This window comes from Panthera pardus, unplaced genomic scaffold (genome assembly GCF_024362965.1).
Source record: "Panthera pardus isolate Hobbes unplaced genomic scaffold, ASM2436296v1 HiC_scaffold_1, whole genome shotgun sequence".
Classification (NCBI taxonomy): domain Eukaryota; kingdom Metazoa; phylum Chordata; class Mammalia; order Carnivora; family Felidae; genus Panthera; species Panthera pardus.
Window position 1 is genome coordinate 25,543,399 of NW_026526654.1, and position 18,429 is coordinate 25,561,827.

The following is an 18,429-nucleotide window of genomic DNA, read 5'->3' on the forward strand; positions in this document are numbered from 1 at the left end:
AGAAAAGTTATTAGTGCATGTGCTCAAAATATTTATAATCTGGCTAGGGAGCCGGTAGTATTTAGGAATTAAAAATACAAAGTGGTTTTAGTTGTGCTTTAAATAAATGATGTAGATAAGAATTTTCACTTTCTTAGGCTAGATTATGAAATATTTGAGATTATAAGAACCAGTCAGTTGAATATAGGAGGTGTACTTTATTAGATCAGAATAACCAAACAGCCCACAATGAAGGGTGAGACCTACATAGACCTTGAAGGAAGAGTAGAGATTGACTACATGGAAAAAGAAGAAATGGAATATATGTGTATATACATGTGTGCACATACACATATGCATATACGTCCATATACATATTCTTATTTCAGTACTAGTTACATTTGTAGACTATGTTTTAAAAATCTGCATTAAGAACTGCTAAAAAATTAAATCCTCTACTTAATATGTCCTCTATCTATTTAAATTGAATAGGTTCTGATGTTCCTCATGAATACACAAAACTAGGTTCTTCTTCTCTTCTCTTCTCTCTCTTCTTGTTTTTAGTGGCATAAAACACTACACATTTATTCCCTGATAATTTTGGAGATCAGAAGTCCAAAATGAGACTTACGGAGTTAACATTAAGGTTCCTGTAGGGACGCATTTTTTTCTGGAGGGTTTAGTGAAGAGTATCTTTCATTGCCTTTCCAGCATCCAGAGGCAGCCTATATTCCTTGGCTCTTTGACCCCTTCCTGCATCTTCAAAGCCAAGAATAGCTGGTGAAGTCTTTGTCACATGGCGTCATGTGACCTCCTTTTTGGCTTCCCTCTTGAACTTTTAAGGACTCCTATGATTACACTGGGTCCCCTCAAATAATCCAGGATAATCTCCCTATGTTAAGGGCATCTGATTAGGAATCCTATCACTATTTATTTTTACCCTGAAATACTTCAGACTGTTGCAAAAGCTCTCCATTCTTCACCTTCCTTCTGATTCACTAATTACTGAAGGAGAAAACAAACAATACAGGGCTCACAATTTTGTAATGCTTCTTTTTAACAGCTCTGAGCTTTCATCATTCATGACATTGCATTCTCAAGAGACAGACTGTCTGCAGGTCACAGATGCCACAGCAGTCCTCCAGGGGGACATGGATAGGCACTGATGCTGACAGAGTCAGGCTCAAGCAGAAAGCAGGAAGAATGTGGATATTCCTAACCATGAATCTGTTTCCATTCTGTGCCACTAATTATTAATGTGAGATGTTCTATTTGGTATCCTTAAAGGAACATCAAGTGTATTAACATCAGGTTCTAGTTCTCTCAAATGAACTCTGTTGCAAATCAAAAGGAATATCATATATATAAATGAAATAAACACACATGAAGATATATAAATAGAAAAATAGATAATAGAGATATATTTCTCTCTCTCTCTCATCTTGGAATTTTGCAGAAAAAACTTGCTCATCTTGAGAAATTGCAGAAAAACACTTTACTTGGAATGACAGAACAAGCCTATATAAATTTAAATAATAAAGCATAAATGCAATGGGAATTGAAAATTCATTAACTGGTCCAACAGTGAAGTCCATTTGCTAGTCTCTCTGTCTTTTTCTCTGACAAGAAGCCAAATGCAGCAATGAACTTGGGCTCTTTTGGATTATTTACTATCACATATTCAAGATAATGAATGAAAATGTGGTATAGTCCTGAAGAGCAACCATCAAGTTTTTCTCTGACCTTCATTTTTAAAGGGTGATTGAAAACTAATAAAATTAATAAAAGTATTGGCACTCTGTACACAAGAGCCCATATACTGAGCTCAGCTAAAACCCATTCTGGATGCCACTTTTTAAAAACAGAATCATCCCTCCCACTGGACGCTAGGAGCCCTCACTGATTATAATTTAACAGAACAATCTGTGTTTGTTGCAAGAAAAAGGAGGATATGCTATTAAAGATAATTAAAATGTAAAAGATACCTTGTTTGGAGTCTTAGGCTGTTTCTGATTTAGGGAATAAATATCTCAATTAAAACCAAACACTGAGGGACACCTGGGTGGCTCAGTCAGTTAAGCAGCTGACTCTTGGTTTTGGCTCAGGTCATGATCTCATGTTTTGTGGGATGGAGCCCCACACAGGGCTGTCAGCCTGGAGCTTGCTTGGGAATCTCTCTCTCTCTCTCTCTCTCTCTCTCTCTCTCTCTCTCAAAATAAATAAACTAAACCCCCCCACACACATTTTATGTACACACACACACACACACACCACAATTCTTTTGAGAGAAACAGCATGAATGAGGGAAATGGGCAGAGGGGGAGAGAGAGAGAAAGCGAGAAAACAGAGAGAGACAGAGAGAGAATCTTAAGGAGGCTCCATGCCCAGTATGGAGCCCCACTCGGGGCTTGATCTCACAGCATGAGATCATGACCTGAGCCAAAATCAAGAGTCAGATGCTTACCTGACTGAACCAGCCAGGTACCACATACCACATCTTCTGTACACATTCATCAGTTGAGGGACATTTTGGTTCTTTCCGTAATTGTTGATAGAGCTGTTATAAAATCAGGGTGCATGTGCTCCTTCTGGTATATACATACATACAATGGAATATTATTCGGCGATCAAAAAGAATGAAATCTTGCCATTTGCAACAATGTGGATGGAACTAGAGGGCATTATGCTAAGTGAAGTAAGTCAGTCAGAGAAAGACAAACATCATATGATTTCACTCATACGCGGAATTTATGAAACAAACATGAACATAGGGGAAGGGAAGGAAAAATAAGATAAACACTGAGAGGGAGGCAAACCATAAGAGACTCTTTTTTTAAAAAATTTTTTTTAATGTTTATTTATTCCTGAGACAGAGAGAGACAGAGCATGAACAGGGGAGGAGCAGAGAGAGAGGGAGACACAGAATCTGAAAAGGGCTCCAGGCTCTGAGCTGTCAGCACAGAGCCCGACGCAGGGCTCGAACTCACGGACCGCGAGATCGTGACCTGAGCCGAAGTCGGACGCTCCACCGACTGAGCCACCCAGGCACCCCAAGAGACTCTTAAATACAGAGAACAAACTGAGGCCTGCTGGAGGGGAGCTGAATGGGGGGATGGGCTAAATGGGTGACGGGCATTAAGGAGGACACTTGTTGGGATGAACCCTGGGTGTCACATGTTAGTGATGAATCACCAGGTTCTACTCCTGAAAGCAATACTACACTGTATGTTAACTAACCTGAATTAAAAAAAAAATTAAAAAGAAACCAAACACAGAAATATGGGTATGCTAATTTCAAATAATGAGGAACCTCTAACTGACAAATCCTCTCCTGGAGCACATAAGAGACTGTAGGTGCAGGCCCCTCTGTAAAAAGTGCTGGGCGCTGCCTGAGAATCCTTGAGCCCCAGGACAATTGGCTGCTCTCACCAGAAGTGAGGCGAGACACCAGGGGGTAGGACGGGGACACCAGGGAGTGGGACGGGGACACCAGAGCTTTCAGTCTCAGCCTCCTGTGTTGGCCCAGACAAGGGACTCAGGCCTAAGATGCCATCCTTCCGTTTCTTCAAACTTCTAGGTCTGACATCCCTTTACAGATTTCTTTAAATATTTGGACACAATTACATATTGTCATCACTTGTTTTAGTTCTTGAGTCATCCGACCTTGGTTTTAATGCAAAAAGGTATATGTTTTCCTTTATGTTCTTATATAGCAATCTTTGATTTTTCTTTGCCAAAACCCTCCTAGTTTGAATTGTAGACAGCTAACATAGTTAAAACACAAACAACAGAAACAACAAACAAACCGACAGAAGTGTGCCTTAAGGCGCAGAAGAGTTATAATTGGCATGCTTAATAGTATTCATATGAACAGCATTAAAATGCATATCAGATTTGACGTCTTATCACAAGCGAATGAACACTCTAATGTACTAGGACAACGGAGTTCTAATAGCATCAGAGGAGCCAGGGAAAGAATACATTTGTGAGTTGAATGCATGTGGACTGTCAGGGCAGAAAAAAGGCAGCTAAATTGGCTCTATTGAGGAGTGCTGGAATCCTAGGAGGGCTACCTGAAAATTACATTTAATATGCTAACACTATTACGAGAATATTTCTATTCTTCCCATAAAGGTCTTGCTAACAGTAATTAAATTTTAAGACAGTCAGATCTGGAAAGGAATAAAAATACAGCGAAAATACGATTACCATGGCTAGAGGAGGTCTTCCTTTTCAAATACTAATTAAAAAAAAATTGAATTTCAGCTACCCAGGGACACCAAAGCTGGCCATATCTATATTAAATTATACCTAATCACACCTAAGTTCTTAAAAATTGAATACATTTACCACCAAAATGCTTTGGACTTCAGAAATATGCAAATGACATTCTAAATACATGGGTTTCTCCTCTATCAGGAGTCACATACAGAGCAAAAGGGATAAAAAAAAAAAAAAAAGCAAACAACACAAACAGACCAGAATCAGGAGAGTAGGCCTTGGGGAGCAAGACCAACCTTGGGTGAACATAACGAATGACTGTGGGGTTGTTGTGGTTTCCTGGCCTGAGCCACCCAGGCACCCCATAACGTGACTTTAAAACAATAACAAGAGATTTTTAAAAACTTTATATCAGCAACCTTTCAAAATTTGGAGTCTGTTAGAGAACAGTGGTCCTAAAAATTTGGCACATATCAAAACCCCCTGGAAGGCTTGTTAAGATACAGATTGCTGGACACCTGGGCGGCTCAGTAGGTTGAGTGTCCAACTTCGGCTCAGGTCATGATCTCACGGTTCATGAGTTTGAGCCCTGTGTCGGGCTTGCTGCTGTCAGCCTGTCAGCCTGTCAGCACAGAGCCTGCTCAGATCCTCTGTCCCCCTCTCTGTGCCCCTCCTCTGCTTGCACTCAGTTAAAAAATAAATAGATATATTTTTTAAGAAAAGATAGAGATCTCTGAGTGCCCCACCCCCCAGCATTTCTGATCCAACAGGTTCAGGATGGGGTTTGAGAATTTGCATCAACAACCAATTCCCAGGTGATGCTGATGCTGCTGGTCCAGGGACCACACTTTGAGAACCAGGAGCAGAAGAGATCAGAGCATAGGCTTAGAGTGAGCCAGGCCAACATGCCTCTGCCACTTCTTGGCCTTAAGGTCGGGGTAAATTATTTAGTTTCTTCATCTGTAAGTGAGGAAACAGGCAGTCCCTCCATCACAGGGTCTTTGTACAGACTAAAGGAGAAAAATGCACATGAATTACTTAGAGGACTTCATTTAAAATGAAGTTCTTTACCTTTTTGGATCATGTACCTCTTTGAGAATCCAGTATATAGAGTATAGCAAATGCCCAGTAACAATCAGTTTTCCCATTCTAAATAGGACATGGCAGAAATCTACGTAAATAAAGAGGAAACTTCTATGCATCTTGTTCAGACGTAGATTTCCTTTAAGAAAGCTGTGTATCACTGAGTAAACATGCACGTACATTGAAGAAACAAACATCAAATAACTTATTAACTGCTGGGGGCTGAGTATCTTTTCTAATAATAAAAAAAAAAACAGTCCAACTTCTAAACTGGAGAGATAGCCTTTTACAGGGCCACCTACCTATTTTATGTTCTGTTTAAGAAAAAAATCATTAAGCTTTGATACACAGAGTATAATCTACATTTTTAGTTTTAATGTATGTAACTTTATTTAATGAATTAATACATCATGTAAATGTATATTATAGTTATATGGAAGAAAATATGAAAAAAACCCTTTAAAAGTCATAATGTCTGCATAATGGATAATGGTTACTATATTGTTTTGACCTTTCCTCTCTATTCCAGGTTTTTTGTAGTAGGTAATAAATGGACATTACAGAAAGACCTTATTAGAAATGTTAACAAAACAAACAAGTGGGCATTCACAGATTCCCAAGGCCATCACACTGCTGTATTATTTTTCTTTTGAGGGAATCAAAAGAAAAGGTGTGCAAGGGACTCACAAAAAGAGACACCTGGGGAGGTTAAGCTTCTCTGGGGTAACCATGAGCATGCCAAGGAGCTAACGTGGAAGACGGTGTTCAAACACTCGGAGGAAAAGTGATTCTGAAGCCAGAATTCTCCAGAGCCATTAGCATATTTAACCCACACGTATAAAAGGGTTCAGAGAGTCTTGTAAGAAATGCATACTGCTACATCCAAGAGGGGCAGATGGGCGTCTTGGTGGCTCAGTTAAGCATGTAACTCTTGGTTTCCGCTCAGGGTGTGATGTTACGGTTCATGGGTTCGAGCCTGGTGTCGGGCTCCATGCTGACAGTGCAGAGCCTGCTTGGGATCCTCTTTCTCTCCCCTTCTCTCTCACCCTCTCTCATGCTCTCTCAAAATGAATAGATAAACTTAAAACAAGGGGTGGGAGAGCAGAGAGGACTTCATTTAAAATGAAGTTCTTTACCTTTTTGGATCATGTACCTCTTTGAGAATCCAGTGGAACTATAGAACCTTCTCAGTAACAACATACATAACTTTGGGTGGGAGGGTCAACCATCTGGAGGTGATCCTACATGTCCTCTGTTCAGAAACTCTGACTTAAAATAACTGATGTGAAGTCTAAGTATTAATGAGAAAGGCACTCCAATCTTTAGAGATGTTACCATTTTCAATAAAAAATTTTAAGACATATTTTAAGTGTTTTATTCTGCAATGGCTATGTTTTGCTGTTTCACCACAGACCAAAACAAAACAGATACCTTCTCACTCTTCTAGAAAATCATAAGCAAATGATCATGGTATTCACTTTGGCTCAGTGAAGCAGGCCAAAAGCACCTGATTATTCCAACTAAGGTTCTAACCCTGTTGTCCCTTTGGAAGTAGTCTACCCCAATTGCAGATCAAGTATCTTAATGGAATTAGGGCAGTGGAAATCTTGATATATATGGATTTAGCACTAATGAGATTTGACCATGAGAGACAGAAGACACCATGTTCCTTGTCCCACAGAAATCTATCATTTTGCTGAGATCAAAATTTGCAAGCTTTCATCTAGCTAGTGAATCATCCTAGCCAAACACCTGGAGTTTGCATCTCATTGGAGCAAGGGGCCTATTATCCCTTTTTGGCTTTTTGGCAGATTTCCAATAGCATTCTGTAATTTGGAAGGGAAAAATATGCAGTAGGACACAACATTTTAAAATGTGTATTATGTTTTAAGATGGGTCTTTAGTAGCTTCAAGAAGAAGGCGAGAGAACGAACAGCGTCTACTCTGGGATTCATGCTCTCAGAGGCATGACCTCATGGAAGGCTGCACATTCCAAAGAAACATGATGAAAAATGCCATATGTGGGAACCGGAAAGCATAACATTAGGATGCAAAACATCTTCAGCAATGATTGATTTCATCGCCCTGATTTTTGACTAATGAGTATCCATTCTATTTGTAAAGATCGACAAGGACTTTCACAGCCTCCCTGAAAACGAAATATTCCCAAATGAAAAATCCATATCCGTAGGGGCTATCAATCCCTATTCTTCTTCTTAGGATTGCTCAGTTATAGTCACTGAAGGCCTTCCATCTGCCAGCCCTGCCCTGAGCCGATAAACCAGTTCTAGCAAGTAGCTCGGTCATTAGCTAGTGGGTGGCAATAAATCTTGCCGATCCAGTGTGAAGTGTGCTTGGGGAGGGTTTACCATTTTGCTTCCAGGCTTCATCTGCCTAATCCGTTATGACTGGACCTGGCCTTTGTGGCTTCATTTGCGGAGCAGGACAATGGCTCTACAGTCCAGACCAGTGCCCAAATACCCTGACTGGTTTTGTCAGCCTTCATTTCCTATGAGGTGGATCCGTATTCCACGTCAGACTCACCCAACCAGACCGAGCTTCCCAACCCCAGTGCTGTCACTGCCTGTCGCTGGATTTTGCTGTTGCCCAGGGAGAGGCTCACTATCTCATGCCGTCTTAGCTACCAAAGTCAAAGATGAGGAATGTTGGGACGTCGTCGTTGGGGCTGGTGATCATTCTTCCATGTTTCTCAGTTGCAACCATCATATGCCTTAAACCACATTTTCCTTAAGGGAAAAGACAACCTAGTAGAGTCACATTGATTTTGGTCAATAGATGTGTTTTCAATTGATTTTTATCAATAGAATAGGACATTTCCCTTTTTGTTTCAAACACAAAATTTTAATATGATCTAGGAGCTTTTTTAATGACATTTAGTAAGATGGTGTATAATGTAGCAGAAATTACTGGTAATCCCCATATTTTAAGCAAGTTGCTTAGCGACTGAGCCACCCAGGCGCCCCATGCAAGTTGTATTTCTGGGCTTTTTTTTTTTTCTTTTTTTGGTAATTTGTCTGAGTTTACATTATGGTTTTCCACAATTAATACTATATTTTAGATCAGTAAAAGAAACTTCCAAAGTTTATATCACATACTTTAGTTGCTTTCAAGTCTCTCATTCTCTAGTTATTTTGTCACTGAATTACTTCTTCAAAGGTGAATCTTTTAGAAAATTTCTGTTAATATGTTCAGACATGTCTGAGTCATGTAAAGTAAAAGGGTTGGTGCCTCAGCTTGAAGGAAGTGAAATAATTTGTTTTGAACGAAATCAGGCAGAAATGGTTGATTTATGGAAGTTCAGTTTCCTCATGAACCTGATCCTCAGTGTAGAATACTTTATTATTATAACAGCAAAAATGTTTTAAAAGTAGTTGCCTTAGGAGAAATCGAATTTGATTTTGAGTGACATCTTTTTTGTTTCTATTTTTTGAAATGACATGACTCTTACTCTGGATAACTGATTACCAGGTAACTATCAAAATACAAGTCCTTGTAGAAAGATAATTTTGCCATGTCATATTTTGCCCTTTTAAAGCACGTTGAATACATAATGAGGGCAGTAGCTCTGCTACGAAAACTTCAGCTTCTGCACAGCTTTCCTTTGAGGCTAAAATCTGTAACCTTAACATTGCAAATATTAGGCCTGTTTCTCTGAGGCTTTGATATTGAGGGGAGTTTCATACTAAGAGCAGGTTGTTAGGGCAGAGAGCAAGGCAAAAACTACTTTTAAGTAGCTTTTGCAATTAGCACCTAATTAACGGGGTGTGAAGTGTGAGTGACCAGAGGTTCCATAATACAACACAGTATCGCATCAATGGGTGTCTCATTATTCATTTAATCTTAGGCTTCCAGCAGCTGCAAGAACATGCATGGAAGGCTGTCCTGGAAGGGCTGAGAAGAATATCCCGCTAAGAGAGAAGCGTAATCCCTTGGAAAACACAACCAGTAATCCTCGTAATTACATTATACACGAGGTTGACCATCTTGGAAAGGACGGAATAAGCACTTCTTTCATTTAGGGAACTCTTGATTACTGTTCTCTATATACTGCCTCCTTCCGAACCTTTCCAATAAGATAGCACGCTATTTTTCAATTTCTGTTTCTCAGGTTTTGCTGTGTCTGTGAAAACTTCAATCCTTACGCAGATCTGATTTATGGTACTATGGCTTTTCTGCAGGACACCCTGGTCAGTGGTATATGGCCACAAAGAGCCCCTACAGACTGATCGCTGTCTGGTGCCATTCCTAAAGGCTTAGTTTAGGTACACATTCTGTGGCAGAATGAACAAGAGGAGAATGAATATAAACAGGTGCCTTCAGCTACACGTATAAGTGAGATTATACAGCATTTGTCTTTCTCTGTCTGCCTTATCTCACTTAGCATAATGCACTCAAGGTCCATCCATGGTGTAGCAAATGTGAGGATTTCCTTCTTTCTCGTAGCTGAATCATATTTCATATTATCATATTTCATATACTTTCAAGTATATATATTTCATATACTGTATAATACATTGCAAAATTACCAAAGCAAATGGATTTCAAATGTCCTCATCACAAAAAAGAAATGACAATTATGGGACATGATGGAGATGTTAGCTAAGGATATGGTAGCAATAATATTTTAATATATAAATGCATCGAACCTATCATACACCTTAAAGTTACATAATATTATATGCCAGTTCTATCTCAACAGAAAAGTTTTACTTAAAAAAATAATAAAAAGACCCTTTAAGACTTCTTTTTATTTTTTCAAATTATCTTGCAAAGTGAGGCTCAATTCACCATGTGGACCCCAGGTGGGTACCTTAACTTCTCTATGTCTCGCTTTCTTCCCAAGTAGGAGGCAGTAACACCTGGCAAAGATCAGGTGAAATCCTGTATGTAAATGTCCTTTGTTAATTGCTCTTTGCTTAAAAGTGTTTATATGTTCACTGTATCAGCTAGAAGGCCTTCCCTGCAAAATGGAGACTAGGAATGCACTAGGAAGCAACCTTAAAAAAGAGCCCAAGAGGAAAAGAGTAACCGGAGGTGCAGAGGTGAGGGTCACCAGTTTGTAGATGGTTAGTGGTATCACCAAGGCAATGGATGCATTTCATCTCTCTATTTAGGCATCCCTGGGCTACGCCTTGTTCTAAGGTTACAGCAGGCTGCCATGTGCAACCAGGACCCTCTGTTTCTTTTCTACATTCAGGAAGAGTAAGGGTTTCTTCTAGTAGCTCTCATGGCAGGGCAAAGGAGAATCTTTGTCTAAAGTCCCCATCAACTCTATCTTCAGTCTTCCATGGTCTAAACTGAGTCATGTGTCCATAGATGAACCAGGTAGGTGAGCTTTACTGCTAGAACCACTCCAATCAGTACCAAACCACGGATGATATTAACAACCCAAACCACCTGGCTGCCATAAAACTGGGAGACTTAGAATGCAGCGGGGCAGATAACTTCAGCGTAGAGCACATTTTTCCTAACTCTTTGGTTGGGCCAGATTATTTTTCATGCTTCCGAATATCTAGTGTCAATACAGCTCAAGGGTACAAACCTTGCCTAATAAAAAGCCATCGTTTTTAGGAGATGACCAGATCCTGTAAGATCCAGAAATATTAGGGGAAATTAAATCAATACCAATGTCAAGCATCAAGTATTTCTCAAGTCTTCCAGTTACTCAATCATTCCAAATAGTTATATACTAAATCATGATAGTGCAGCATACACTAAACTCTATTTTTTAATCCCTGTAAATATCTATCTAAATTTATAGATCTGTGTATTTAATATTAAATGGGAATAAAACAAGAGCTATGGAAATGTCCATGATCCCCATTCATTAGAATGGGATACAATACTATCACTTTTATGTATTCTAAAGCCAGTCTCAGAAAAACCTGTAAAGGTTTCTAATTCGAGATTTTTTTTTAAAGGATATGCAAGCTTCTGGCTATTTTAATTGGATTAAATGTGACTTTTCTCTAAGTCTTTGATTTCAGGTGGTTTGTAACTAATCATGTGCTTCTTCAGAAAAGGTTTTGCTACAAATAAGACAGTACTCTCTATAGGTTGCCTTATACTAATGGAACACATTCAGTTAAAGACAAATGCTAGTATAATGCAAGCGAATTGCCTTGTGAATATTAAAAACTGTTTTTAAAACTAATTTTGCTAGTCAATTGCTTTTTCACAGAATTAAGTGATTATAGAATTGCCTTCAGATAAAGCTAGAAGTTTAAATATTCAAAAGACCTTTGATTTTTCATACTTAATATTGTCCTTAAAATAAACATTTAAATGTATTAAGCTCTTATTTTTCTCAGTATTTTTGGGGTTCGCTGTGCACTCCCAGAGCCCAATCTCTGCCCCACACCAACTGGGCATTCTTTCATTTTTTCTCTTATATTGGGCGCTTTATCTCAAGAGACAAATCTGTGCTTTGTACTTAAGTTCCTTTGAAAGACCTGAGTTCAGAGGAATTAAAATAAAAATTTCAGGTACAAATTTTACCTTAAAAGGAGCCCCCCTAATGCCTTCTTTTTATTCATGTATTCATAAGCATTTCTAGAAAGAACTTAGACAGTGACATTTAATTTTACTGAATCAATGCCCAGGGAATTACTTATTAGATTCTATTTACAGAGGATCAATTCAGTCAGTTTGCCAACAGTTATTAAAGGGTTCTAATGCATGTGGTGTTAGAGGGACTTAGGAGACCAATAAGATCTTACATCTATGTTCTGGGAGCTTACAATGATCCTGATTGGTAAAAAGAGTGAGGACTTTTAGAATTCACCTTAAGTCGTTCATTGTCTAAAAATGAATTGATTTCATATATTAAGGGATGACTAGAGAAATCACTTAAATATTTGTCTTATGTCACTTTGTTATCATGAGATAAAGGCTCTGCGAGGTCTACACAGGGATAGACACTGTGTAGAATAAACACCAGAAAGATCTCACAGTCCATAACTCAGGTGGAAGGAAGCAGCAACATTTGTTGGGTAAGAATCACAGATATTTATTGAGCTTTTACTGTATGCTTCAGCATGGGAAATAGAGATGTACAACATTTTCAGTCTTCAACAGATGACCTAAGTATATAGGAACGGAACACAAACCATTTTCAATCTAACAGTGTATGTGGTGTTGGGAGACAATGCAGTCTTTAGGGGCATCTCACGCAGCAAAATGGCTGTCACGCTGCAATTGCTCAATAAATGTCTGTGGCAATGAAATGGAGTGAAATGTGGCAAAGTTACCAATCTGCGTGACTATTTCAACATCATCACTTCCTGTACCAGGAGACTTTCTTTCAAGCTTCCCTTCCTCACTCATCCTTCTGCCTTATTATCCAAGTCCAAAACATTGGTTAGGAAGAAAATGCTGAACTCTGTGGCATCACCTTCGATATTTAAAAACAAAGAAACAAAAGAATAAACAAAGCTGATATTAAACTCTCCTTTGCTCTTAAAGCACTTGGTAGCTATACTAGGTGAGGCCACAGAGACTAGTCCAGGGTGGTGATTTAGGCTCAGCTAAGATCTCTTACACTTTCTTGGATCAGTAACTAAGCAGAGCAAAGGATGTAGAGGAAGTTAAAGTACATAAGGTAAGTGTGCCCCAAAGCAGAGGTCTGGTAGCTCATGCAAAGTTAAAACAAACAAACAATACATGAGAGGAAATGTACCTTGCCTAACTCTTATATTGTTTTAGGCAAGTAGGGGGGATGAAGACCCACCCAGTTCCCCAACGGTCTGTGTTATTGATATGTAGCTGTACCATGGTTACATTCTTATTTGCTATTATGTCATCAACGTTGAGGTATCCATTAGGCAGATTTGTCTGCAACCTGTAACATTCAGAAGGACCACTAGGATGAGTCATTTGGAATTAAAGTGGACCATATGAGAAAATGTGCCTCAGGAGGTTTATCTCAGCTTGTGATTTAACTCAGTTGATGCCCTCAGTGGAATAATTTTTCCCAGGAGATATAAAGAGAGAGTTCATGACAAAGGACCATAGTGCTTTCTCTTTTATAACTGGCCTGTGGTCACAGCAAAAGAGATGGCACTATGGGTGTGCTGGGCTGCAGAGAGAGGGCTGGCCAGGCTAGACCTGACTTTCACCCTACTTTTCCATTACTAGTCATCTTTTTACCCCATAATGTATTGCCATAAAACCTACTGGCTTCAAACAATACATTATTTGCCTATGATTCTGAGCATCGGTGATTTTGGCTGGGCTCAGCTGGTCAGTTCTTCTGCAGGTCTCCCCTGAGATCATCTATGAGACAGTAGTCGTCTGGTGGCTTGACCGGGGCTGGAGGGCCTAAATAGGCTTTGCACACATACCCAGCAGATAGTAAGATGGCAGCCAGGCCCTCTCCATTTTTCTCCATTGGCCCCTTCAGAAGGCTTGCTCTGTTCACCTACTGGAGATAGCATTCTTTTTTTGTTTTCTGTTGATGTTTTCATTATTATTTTTTTTTATTTTTGAGAGAGAGAGATAGACAGCGAGCATGTGTGACCCAGGGAGGGGCAAAGAGAGAGGGAGGCAGAGGATCCGAAGTGGGGCCTGTGCTGACAGCAGAGAGCCTGATGTGGGGCTCAAACACATCCACATGAAGTTGGATGCTTAACCAACTGAGCCATCCAGGTGCCCCAAGATAGCATTCTAAGAAGGCAAGAGGGGAAGGTCAAAGATCTCTTGAGCTTCAGCTACAAAGTCCCATGGGATCACATCCCCCACATCATAAAAGCAAGACATAGGTACAGCCTAGACAGAGAGAGGAGGGAAATAGATTCCTCCCCTTGAGAAGACTTATAAAGTATTTGTGGTGATTCTTAATTTGCCAAACTTCCTTTGCTCAAAAAACATGAAATTTATAGTAATTTCCAAATACTTAATAATTTTCTATGTAATACTTAAATATTTCCCAAATACTTAATAATTAAGGAAATAATTATAAACATTTAAATGAAAATGAGCTATCTTCTTTAAAAAAATTTTTTTTAATGTTTATTTATTTTTGAGAGAAAGAGAGAGGTACAGAGTGTAAGCTGGGGAAGAGGCAGAGAGAGACACACACAGGATCCAAAGCAGTCTCCAGGCTTTGAGCTATCAGCACAGAGCCCAACCCAGGATTCAAACTCATAAGCCACGAGATCATGACCTGGGTTGAAGTCGGATGCTTAACTGACTGAGCCACCGAGGTGCCCCAGAATGAGCTATCTTCTCAACTGGCTTCTTTCTTTTTTTTATATAGTAGAAACAGTATTATAACTTTCTTCTCTTGATAAGGGCTTTGAATGTGAGGTATTTTTTGAAATGTACTGCATGCTGTAACATATTTTATTCCCATGTAGAAGCCTATGGAATAGAATGAGAATTACTTGAGACTAAATGGAAATGGAAAACTTTAGGCTATTTTCTCTTTCTAATAGCTGAATAATGTGGCATGAGTATTACACCAGTCACCTCAGAAAGAGAAGAAACAATAGAATTTTCATTGTATTGCTTTCACTCACACCTTTGCCCCATAGGAATTTCTGGAAGGCTGATCAGAAATAAAAGTAGGCTCTTCAGAGAAAATGCAGTTGAGACTTTTTACCACACACAATACCAGCTTATTCTTTAAAAAAAAATTATACCCCAGTCTCATTACTCTTTAAAATAGGATTTACTTTGCACAAATGTTATCCCCTCTTCTCTTTTATCTTTGTTTCTGATTAGCCCTTGCAGAGGATGACACATCATAAAAGGTTTTTGTGCTGGGCTACCCTGAGTGGTGCTCAGTATTCTGTTGTGTCAGCTCCCTGTAATGAGAATCCAGTATTTTAACATTATTGCTTGTCCAGTTGTCATTGATGATAATGGGCTACTTTTATGGCCTTTTTTGACACACAAAATAATGCATGATACCACTGCCTGCTGACCTCATTTTCTCAGGGCTAGTCCTGCCATGTTGGTCAAGGATACGATGACTCTGAATTGTTACGGGAGTTAGCTTTTTAGCTATGCAAGGTTATCAGTCGAACAGATTCACAGCTAAACCTGAAATCCCTTCATAATGATCATCTTTCTCCATGACCTCTAAGTGTCTCTGGTGGATGACCTCATTTTATTTCCAAACAAGTCTAAAGATCAGTTACAAACATTGTTCCTTTGGTAATATGTGGGCTGGGGAAAGTGGAGAAGAAGAAAAACCTGGAAGTATTGCATTGTGACTGCAAAGTGAGCCATTGGGGACGATGAAAAAATGGACCGTGTGCCATCTGAAATGATCATGTTATCATGGATGACATTGATACACAGTCTCCTGATACCAGACACAAACCAGAATGATACCAAAGGACTGAACATGAGCCAGATTTGATTTGTTGGTGGGTTGCTCTTATTTTGACATCTTGGTAAAATTGTCACATCTGTTGAAATTCTGTTTGAAAATTAGCTGCAGCAAACAATCTTATTTTCATGAATTGTGTATGCTGGGATTTTCCTACAATGAGTCATCAGCCATCAGAAACAATGAAGTGTCACAACAATTCCAAAGATACCATCTGTTTAGGGGAGATGATCCAAAGACAAACATACATCATTTAGCACAGCTATTTTTTAAATGACCATTGATTCAAATCAAAACACTTCAAATCTCCTCTGAACTGTTATTAACAACACAGATATTGGAAAACTACAGTTGAAGTGGTGTGCATTGATAACATCTGCTAAGACTGTAGATGATGTTTATTTAAGCATCGTCTCTTGGGAACAGCTGACATTTGAAAATGTGGAAGGTATTTACATCACCTGTGTCCTCCCCACCTGGTGTTTACAAAATTTTCTCATCGGAGACTAAACTATTGAAAACTTATATTTTATTTGGGAATCATAAATAAATGAAAGTGTTTATTTGCAGCTTTTGTTCATTAGCTAGAATATGTGAGGTCATTGAAGAAAGAGTATATATGGTCACCAAAACCACTAAAACCTTTTTACAAAAGCACTTTTCTCCAAGGCTCATGATTTTGCTTATTTTATAATGTTCATCATGATCTTGGAAAATATAGAAGATCAGGCCAGCCTGATAATAAAATAGTAATAAAAATAGATGATTATTCAATTGTAAAAGTAATATCCAGGCCGAAAGGAGAGACTCTGAAAACAAAGTAATGATGCAGCGTTTGGGGGATAGGTATACTTAACGTGAAAAAGACAATGTACATGATGTCATTAAATTCCAGACATGAAGTATATGAATTCTCCTTGATAGATTTCGCTTGAAGAAATCTTAATTAATGATGAGATAAAACTAATCAGAACTGTCACATGGTATTTGAGAGTCTGATTACAAGTCTACCTATTGCCATTGCTGTGAAATATTCCATTTAATCCAACAAAGGTTTATCAAACACCACTATGTGTGCTCACAGACTTTCACCTTCTACTCATTCATTTTCTGCCCAAAGAGCAAAAAAGGGATCATGTTTAATTTATACTACACTGAAACCACTTTACAGTACTTCTTGGGGTGACAGAAACAGCATTTGCATAACAAAATAACTTGTTATATTCCAGGTTTTTACCATTTAGATTCAAATTTCAAAGGAATATGAATCCATGTCACCAAATAAGAGACCTTTAAGAAGAACAAACACACATGTAGGTAGTACTGTGGACTTATGTGTTCATTCCTTCATGTACTTATTCAGTCGTGCATCCAGTCTTTCAGCAAATATTTATAGATCATCTAGGATATAGGAAGCCTCAGGGAAAACAGCAGGGCTACAGTGTGAGAAGGAGAGAATCTAGGGTACAGAGAGAAAATTCCTTTTTGCCAACCACCGCTAGTGAATTGTGTGACCTGGGGTAACTTTCGGAACATCCCTCATTATCATTATATCAGGTCATTCTTGCAAAGGATTAGTTTGGACAAGAAAACCTTATCGGATACTTGGAGGTTAAAAAAAATGCTATTACTGATTCAAGAGGAAGTATGCCATATATGAACTGAACCTCACTGAAGCTTCACTTTCAACCCTGCTGTTATTTTAGGTGAAATGCAATTAATAACCATGTTTTGGGGGAACTTCTAGTAATGGACTCCATTTTATCGAGAGAGCAATAGGGTTCAAGCACTTGCCAGCTGTTGAACTTTAATTTTTCTGAGGCTGTTTCTTCATTTGCAAAATGGAGATAATAATATCGATCTAAATGGGCTGTTGCAGAAACTAGAAATAATTTATGCAACATGCTTGGTGAATAGCCTTGTGTATAATAGTCTCCATAGACAACAGCCAACTCCAGCTGCTGTTAATATTAGGTTCAATCTAGGTGAAACTAGCGGGAAATCCTACCCTCACGTAAAGCACAATAGCATGGCTTTCATGTATTTTAGTGGAAATGGCTAACTGAAAAAAAATAAATGTGGACATTTGCCTAAAACCTCTATTTACATTTATTACTTTTTAAAAATAAGGTAAAGTTTCAACTCAAAACAGTTTAGAACATATGAAGTTAGCTATGTTCCAACCAAGCTAAACTTTCAAGCATCTTGTGAGTTTTTTTTTAATATTTATTTATTTTTGAGAGAGAGAGAGAGAGAGAGAGAGAGAGAGAGAGAATGCAAGCAGGGGAGGGGCAGAGAGAGAAGGAGACACAGAATCCAAAGCAGGCTCAAGGCTCTGAGCAGTCAGCACACAGCCCGACGTGGGGCTTGAACTCGTGAACCACGAGATCATGACCTGAGCCGAAGTCAGATGCTTAACCAACTGAGCCACCCAGGCGCCCCATCCAGCATCTTGTGAGGTTTAAGCAGATGTTCATCATCTCTGACTCTGAACTGTTCACTAAGCTAATGGCAGATAATGTCTGGTATGTGTTGGCAAAATCAAACCACAGTAAGATTTCTCTTTATCACTCAAAAGAATTGTGATGGTCTGTGCATCCGAAAGCTATTGTGTTTTTAGTTCTCTGTTATGGCAGCAACATAAGTTAATAAATAAGGAATCTTTTTTCTTTTAGAAATATATTCCAACTTTTAAAGATTCAACTGAATACTCTTACTTGAATATAAAAAGAAGAAGGTGAAAATGTGAATTTTTCATGTAAAACCAAATTGTGCCCCAACCACGTCTT

At 38.8% G+C, this 18,429-nt stretch overlaps 1 protein-coding gene across 2 annotated transcripts in view; it reads right to left on the minus strand.

The window, feature by feature from the left end:
* Positions 1-18,429, minus strand: part of GPC6 (glypican 6) — a 1,113,151-nt gene that overhangs the window by 409,722 nt on the left and 685,000 nt on the right. The window lies entirely within an intron of this gene.